Source organism: Mytilus galloprovincialis, chromosome 14, assembly GCF_965363235.1.
Source record: "Mytilus galloprovincialis chromosome 14, xbMytGall1.hap1.1, whole genome shotgun sequence".
Taxonomy (NCBI): domain Eukaryota; kingdom Metazoa; phylum Mollusca; class Bivalvia; order Mytilida; family Mytilidae; genus Mytilus; species Mytilus galloprovincialis.
In genome coordinates, this window is record NC_134851.1 from 39,690,792 (window position 1) to 39,698,619 (window position 7,828).

Below are 7,828 nucleotides of genomic sequence, written 5' to 3' on the forward strand. Positions count from 1 at the left end.
CATACTTTTGCAAACAGTTTTTATATTAAAATGACCATATTCGTTTCAACACCGAATATGTACATGCCACCTAAAACGACATTTAATCCCGTTTACAGAAAAAGAAAAAAACTTGTGGGTCAGTTAATAGAACCATCTCAAAATTTGAATGTCTCTTTTTTTCGGCAATTACTCGTGGAAAAATTAATTTTACTCCACGCACAACAGTAAATGATGTATATGTCTCTTAGTTAAGTATTCACCACAGCATAGCATTCTCCGATTTTCAATACTTTTATCAGTTGAATTAGAAAATTGCAATTTGAAAATGTACATACCTTTCGACATGTTCGAAGCGATGACAATTACTACATGCAAGCATAACCGGAAAATCCTCTCACTGTTTTCTTTGTAGAACCGATTGTTCTGCGTGTGTAGATTTCCAACCATTATAAATATTTGTTTTTTTGCCAAAAAACGATAGTAGAGGGGCATTATGTTTTCTGATCTTTACGTCCGTTCGTCTGTCCGTCCGTCTGTCTGTCTGTGCGTCCGTTCGTCCGTTCTGCTTCATGTTAAAGTATTTGGTCAAGGTAGTTTTTTGATGAAGTTGAAGTCCAATCAACTTTAAACTTAGTACACATGCTACCCATGCTATGATCTTTCTAATATAAATGCCAAATTAAAGTTTTGACCCCAATTTCACGGTCCACTGAACATAAAAAATGATAGTGAAAAGTCCAGGTTAAAGATTTTGGTCAAGGTAGTGTTTGATGAAGTTGAAGTCTAATCAACTGTAAACTTAGTTCACATGTTACCCATGATATGATCTTTCTAATTTATATGCCAAATTAAAGTTTTTACCCCAATTTTACGGTCCATTGATCATTGAAAATGACAGTGCGAGTGGGGCATCCGTGTAATATGGACACATTCTTGTTATTCCTATCATTCAAGGTTATCGTGCATTAATACAATTTGAAAAGTGAACGTTATATTAATTTCAGTCTGTCAGAACAATTAAGACACTTTAGAGAAAATAAGCAGTGTATAGTTAAGTTGTAGTAAAATATAAAATCTATATGTGTACTAAATTTTAATCAACTTGGTCTGTGTTTTTAAGTGGAAATTAGGGCGGTTATTTCTTGATATCATATTTAAATTTGTTATCGTTTCTGTTGTTGTTAAAAAACCAATTTTCATGTCAAACATTTGAAAGTAGCCGTTTCGTCTATTCATACTTAAGGCCGTACATTGACCTGTAATTGTTTACTTTTTTAAATTGTTATTTGGATGGAGAGTTGTCTCGTTGGCACTCACACCACATCTTCCTATATCTATTGTCTGTACTCTAGATGTTTTTGGCCATGGGCTCTGTAGACAAAAAACTGCTTTAAGCTTCTTCGTGAATAACATTAAGGTATCCTTGATTTGAGCTAGATATATCCATGTTTAACCCTTACAAATATCGTTGTAGTTAAATTGTTTTATATAATTACTAAAAATGTTCCGTACAGAATACAGGAAAAAGATCATATCAGCTCCTCGAAGATGTCAATGGCAGGAAGTTCTCAACCGTGATGGTATTTTCAGAATGTTTGAAGTTTTTGAAAGACGATGTCCTTAATTATATGCAACGGTCAATTGATAATTTAAAGACGGGTGATATTCACTGGATAATCACTGTGCCAACGTTTTGGTCAGATCATGGTAAACAGTTTATGAGACATGCAGCCAGTCAGGTAACTATTGACAAATCTTGTGTTTAACAATAAATCAACCCATTAAAACAAAACCTTTTTGTCCCAAATGGCATCACTAGTCTATGAATCAACACTTTTTGCAGCTGATAAAGTATCATTGATATGTTCTTTTTTTGTAACTGAACTGTTGATGAATGACAGCATTATTCCAACTTAAAGTTTGCTATCACCAGGTATATGATGCCTTAGTCGTTTTATGTTATACACCATCACATATCTTTGTCATATTTGTTTTGACTTTTCAAATGTTTTTGGGTCGCATATAATAGAAAAAAAGTAAAATCACAGAAATACTCAACTCCGAGTAAAATTCAGAACGGAAAGTCACTCACTTATCAAATGGCATAATCAAACGATAAAACACATCAAACAAATTGACAACAACTGTCCTATTCCTGACTTGGAACAAGCATTTTCAAATTTAGAAAATGGTGGATTGAACCTGGTTTTATAGAGCTAAATCTCTCACTTGTATGGCAGTCGCATCAAATTCCGATATATTTACAACGATGGGTGAATAAAACAGACATAATATGTAAAAAAAAAAAGACAAAAAATGGGTATAGCAGTCATCGCTGTGCCATAATCTCAAAACAAACAAATATTAAACAAAAAAGCACAAAAAACTCTAGCAAATATAAAAACCACATTCTTTGCTCCGCGTTTTTCCCGCCAGAAAATGTAAACGTCACATAGTTAGAAATTTTGTCGTTTAAAGTATTATCAAACAATATAATTTCACATGGTGAATGGTGGCATATAGGGTGAAATAATCCAAAGTTTCCAAAAATTTCAGGACCGAGATTTAAAAGTTCTTTAGAATTTTTAAGAATCCAAATATGGCTTATACCACTACTTGAGTAAACAGTTTAACAGTATTTCTGAAGACCCTCTTTCACTACGGACATACTTTTAGTCAATCTAATGAACAATTCATTATTGGAACATGGAGATGAGCCTTCAATATACTGTTTTTGTACGAAGTGTTGTGAAGCTTTGGCATACAATACAAACAAGTAAGTCCTCCTATTTGTTGTTCAATGTAATGTTCATTGAAACCATAGGGGACTTGTGATTTGCCAAACTCTCATCCTTGTTAAATGATATGTTTTTGTGTGAAGGACTAATTGAGTGCTCATTTATTCTTAATTCTTTTACAAGACATTCGTAGTAATACGATTTACATACAAAGACATCATTATTTGAACAACAACATCCTTATCATGAAGAGATGTTAGACAATGTTAGACATTTCACGGCCTCTTTGTCTCTGAAAACGGACTTTGGTCGATTATTCACACAGTTTTCCAACTTATGAAGGCGACGTTTTATCAGAGACCTGATAGTTTTGACCCATTCTGACAAAGTGTCAATTTCAACTTCTCGATTAGCCCATTATCTCACACAGTCTTCAATGGTATCCATAATTATTTTGAAATTATGGTTCCAATTGATGTGTTGGGGTTCTCTAAAATTAGGACCATTAGAAATCACCTTTCGGAGATTTTTTTGTTGAATTATGTTTAGATCCCCAGTTATATCATGGTCAGAAGGGCTGTAAATATAAGGCGAGTTGGAACAGTCACATGGCATGCAGAGGTTGTTTTAGGTATTGTTCTTAATCAAGGTCCTGCAATGCTTGTTTATAGTTGAATACTTTTGGTGCAATGGTTTTTGAAATACTGTAGGATACAATAGGAAAAGACTGGTTTTGAAAATATATAGGTATTTTAGATGTTACCTACTTGTGATGTAGATCGTTGCAGATGTTGGTTGCATCAATTCCTCTATTAATAAAGTAGACAGGAAGGAATTTCCTCTTTTCCTCATGTAAAGGCTCCGATCTTAAAAAAGATTCGAAGTTCGAAAAGAGAGAAAAGAGTTACATCACAAATAATACTGACAGGTTTGTATATTGAAGAAAATGTTTTGATGTCTCCTTTGTCAAATGCAAAATCTCTTATTCATGAAAAACAAAAGGCAGTGAAAAAAGAATAGCTCTAATCAAATGTAACCCTTGTAAATGAATATGTGAAAAAAAGGTCATTAAAGCTTCCAGATAGCAGTCTAAATTTAGAAGACTTTTTTTTACATTAGGCCGATTGTAATGTTTTTGCCCATGACTACGTTGTTGTCGAAAGGTAGTATTAAATAAACTCATTACATTAACATCACTGCAGGGCTTAACCTATTTCCTACTCCTTTGACATTATCATTACAACCAATTGGCATTGCAGTCCCTAATTCTCTTATCCAGATATTTTCTCTTTCTTTACGGAAAGGAGTACTTCGTACAGGATTATTTGTGTGGTGATAAATTTTCTCGATGATGCGTCCTTTTATATATAAAGAAGGATCATGGTGTGGTTGATTAAAATGGTCATAAAGAACCCTAAACTGCGAATCTTTATTATCAGACCTGTGTTGATTAATTCTTTTACGCAAAGTTTGACGAGTTTCACCATCATGAAGTAGTCCACAGAAAGTACCTTCGGTTCCGTACACGAGATTGTGCATGGAACAGTCCAAAGGCTCGACAGATTTAGTAAATATTTTAGATGTTAAATTACTGGTAATATCAGGTGTCATGATTAACATATCACATGTCATACACGTGCCCCTTTTTCCCTTTTTATGTTCACAAGAAGAAATGATAGGTGTTGATTCACCTGTAGCAGGTGTCTTTAAACGGTCGAAAATATTGACCGAACATGGCTTTAATTAAAAAAAGTATCTAAATTTTTGAATAGTATTTACCTTCTGGTTGAACACACGTCAAATCAGGGAAATCCCGGAGGATATACCGTGGAACACATAAATCAAATGCTACAGTACTCCGTGCAGCAAAGTAGGATATTGGCAACCAGAGCGACGTTCCAGTCGGTTTGTTCTTTGTATTATTTGTACTCATCATGCATACAGCTACCAAGTTAATGATGCCCTCGAGGAAGTATCCACCAGCAGTAAAGAAACTTGACATCGACTTGGTTGTAGTAAAAAGTTAAATTACAAATACCCCGGGGATAATTCAAAACGGAAAGTCCCTAATCAAATGATAAAATCAAATGATAAATGATATCAAAAGAATGGACAACAACTGTCATATTCCTGACTTGGTACAGGCATTTTCAAATGTAGAATATGGTGAGTTGAACCTGGTTCTATAGCGCTAAATGAGTGTCTGGCATACCTTATCATGTATCTTTGATGAGTTTTGTAATGTCAATTGTGTTACTTAAGTGACATGTATGACGCAATTTAAGGTATGATAAGACGAAAGAATACAAAACCACGAGTTAATATTGCTTTTAATGCCTGGAAGGAACACACACCTTAATATTTTTAATCAATTCAATTGCTCAGTGAATTTACAGAAATATTCCGCATCAATTACATTTCATGTCAGCACACAAACTGAATCATTTGATTGTTTTTCAGCAAATAGGTATTTACCTATTGTGTAGTCTTTAGTTTTCTATGTTGTGTCTTGTGTACTATTTTTTGTCTGTTTGTCTTTTTATTTTTAGTTATGGCGTTGTCAGTGTATTGTCAATCTATGAGTTTGACTGTCCCTCTAGTTTAAAGTAAAATCACAATAATACTGAACTCAGAGTAGAATCCAATCGAAAAGTCCATAATCACATGGCAAAATCAAATGACAAAACACATCAAAAACGAATGGACATAAACTGTCATATTTCTGACTTGGTACAGGTATCTTTCGCCCCTCTTTTGTATAAATTTATAAAAGAAATAAGTTTTGGTTGTTTTGTTGATCCTTTGATTCTTTACACTGAACATGCCTTGTGAAAAATGTTTTCTTACCAACGTTAGCCTCCCAATTTGAGTAAACAATATAATGTCAATATACATACTGAATGTATTTTGTTTATACCTTATAATATTAAGTCATTTAGTTTCTCTATGTCATGCATTGCGGATGAGTGATAATCATGATAATGTTTAAAAATTAATAATTACATTTCCAATACTTATTACGTGAGTGACAAATTAAAAACATCAAATTCATAGTTAGTGCTTCGAAAAGAAAGAAATCAGATTATCAGTACCAAAATGATGGGTTTTTTTTCAAATATTTGTGAAATCTGTTAACAACGATAATTGCTTTCCATAATATCTTTCCTCCAATTAAGAGTTACACGAAGCGTTAAATGTGGAGCAGGATCTGAAATACTTCCGTGGCACATGAGATCCCCACCGGCAGTTTTTCTTCTATCTTTTTTTTTATATACTGTTGTTTGCCATATACATTTACATTTTCTGGTGGTAGATAAGGATATTATGAACAACATCAAATCAAATTAATCGGTTTCTAACAATGAAACAAAGTTTTCTCCGAAAAGTAAGTGTATGTAGGTTTTTGGGGTGTGTCTCATATCTCAAACAATGATATCTTTGGTATATGTTTATATTTTCGGTTCGGTCTAACTTAGTTCAAATTTGGGTAACTAATGTATTTGCTATTTTTCTAACACTACAACGCTGCAAAATATGACGAATTGTGTCAAATAAATTTACATTTCACAATAATATTTTATGCTAACATCAGCAATTTATTTACAGGCAGGCTTTGATGATAAAATGGTATCTCTAATTTGTGCACCTGATGCAATGGCTATCTATTGTAAAATGTGGAAGGATGAAACATGTCTAGCATCTGAAGGAGACAAAACTGGTACCAGGAGTGTATGTAATAACACAGAAAAGTTTATGATTCTAGATTGTGGAGGTACATTATGTCTTTCTCTTAATCATGTTAATCAAGTAGTCCAACATACACCATAATGACAATGCAGTTGATAAAAGCCTTGATAATCTTCATCAAAAGACGTATGACCTATCTTATAACATGTATAATGTACATTTGTTTATCACCAAAATCATTAGAAAGTATGTCAGTGTAATTACCAATTAAGTATCCAGGACTACTGGTAAACAAATCAATCGCATCTCTTGTTACCTGGGAAGAATATTGATAATAAACTACGAATTCGTGCACATTTCTTCTGTTATATACTGTAACGAGATGAAATATGTTTACACTGAAAAGATGTATTTCTGCTTCGCAGTGAATTTTAACTTCTAATGAAAACAAGAATCAATTAAATTGAGCATAGAGAAATAAATTTATGTATATTTTACAGAAGACATGGTCATTATCACAGCTTATCAGAGTCAAAAAGATAATAAACATGTTGAATTATTTCGGCCAATGGTAGTACAATGTGGAGGAAAAGAAGTAGATAATGAGTTTCTTAAACTAGTTATTGGAATCTTTGGAGTCGACACTTGGCAAAAGTTTGAAAAAACAAATACAAACGACTGTCTTGAAACAAGGAAGCACCTGGAAGATCAGAGAAGAGAAGTTGGTTTAAGAAATGTTAAGAAAGTTAAAATACGATTTCCCCAAGCATTGCTGGAGGAATACACAATGAAAACAGTCTCGGAATTTCAATCAGAAAAAGGTGTTACAAAAGTAGGAGATAAAATTGTTTTTCCAATACAGGAATTGCTAGCGCTTTTTGATAAACCAGCAAATGCAATTAATAGACATGTAGAACAGTTGCTTAAAAAAACTGAATTAGAAGGACTAAGAACAATATTCATGACTGGAAGTTTCTCGGATTCTCCGTTGCTTTACAAACATATCCAATCAAGATTTCCAGCTTACAATATTTTGCGACCGCATGGATCTCTGGTAACTGTTTCAAAAGGAGCTGTTTTATCTGGTTTTCTCCTGAGATCATGAGAGCGTTACAGACAATTCAAAACAGTTTATATAGTTCTAATATTTTAAAATATACATACTTGTGTCAAGTTGTTATCTGTTCGATTCATGTGTTTGAGCTTTTGATTTTGCCATTTGATTAGGATCTTTCCGTTTTTGAATCATACACGGAGTTGAGTATTTTTGTGATTTTATCTTTACATTCTTCACCGTCAACGACACATCCATGAGTGATGTACATCTACATGTATTTATGACATGTTTTCCTATTAGGACTGTTTGTTTTGTTAACACATTCTTTTCAAGATAGATGAACTTCTTGCGACTGGCATATAAG

The 7,828-nt window shown here is 33.3% G+C and overlaps 1 long non-coding RNA gene across 1 annotated transcript; it reads left to right on the plus strand.

Annotated features, from left to right (window-relative positions):
• The first annotated feature begins 1,501 nt into the window (after nt 1-1,501).
• On the plus strand, nt 1,502-7,566 carry LOC143059563 (uncharacterized). The gene is made up of 3 exons (XR_012973515.1): nt 1,502-1,721; nt 6,327-6,492; nt 6,908-7,566. It is a non-coding gene; the product is annotated as an uncharacterized LOC143059563 (long non-coding RNA).
• The last annotated feature ends 262 nt before the right edge of the window (nt 7,567-7,828 follow it).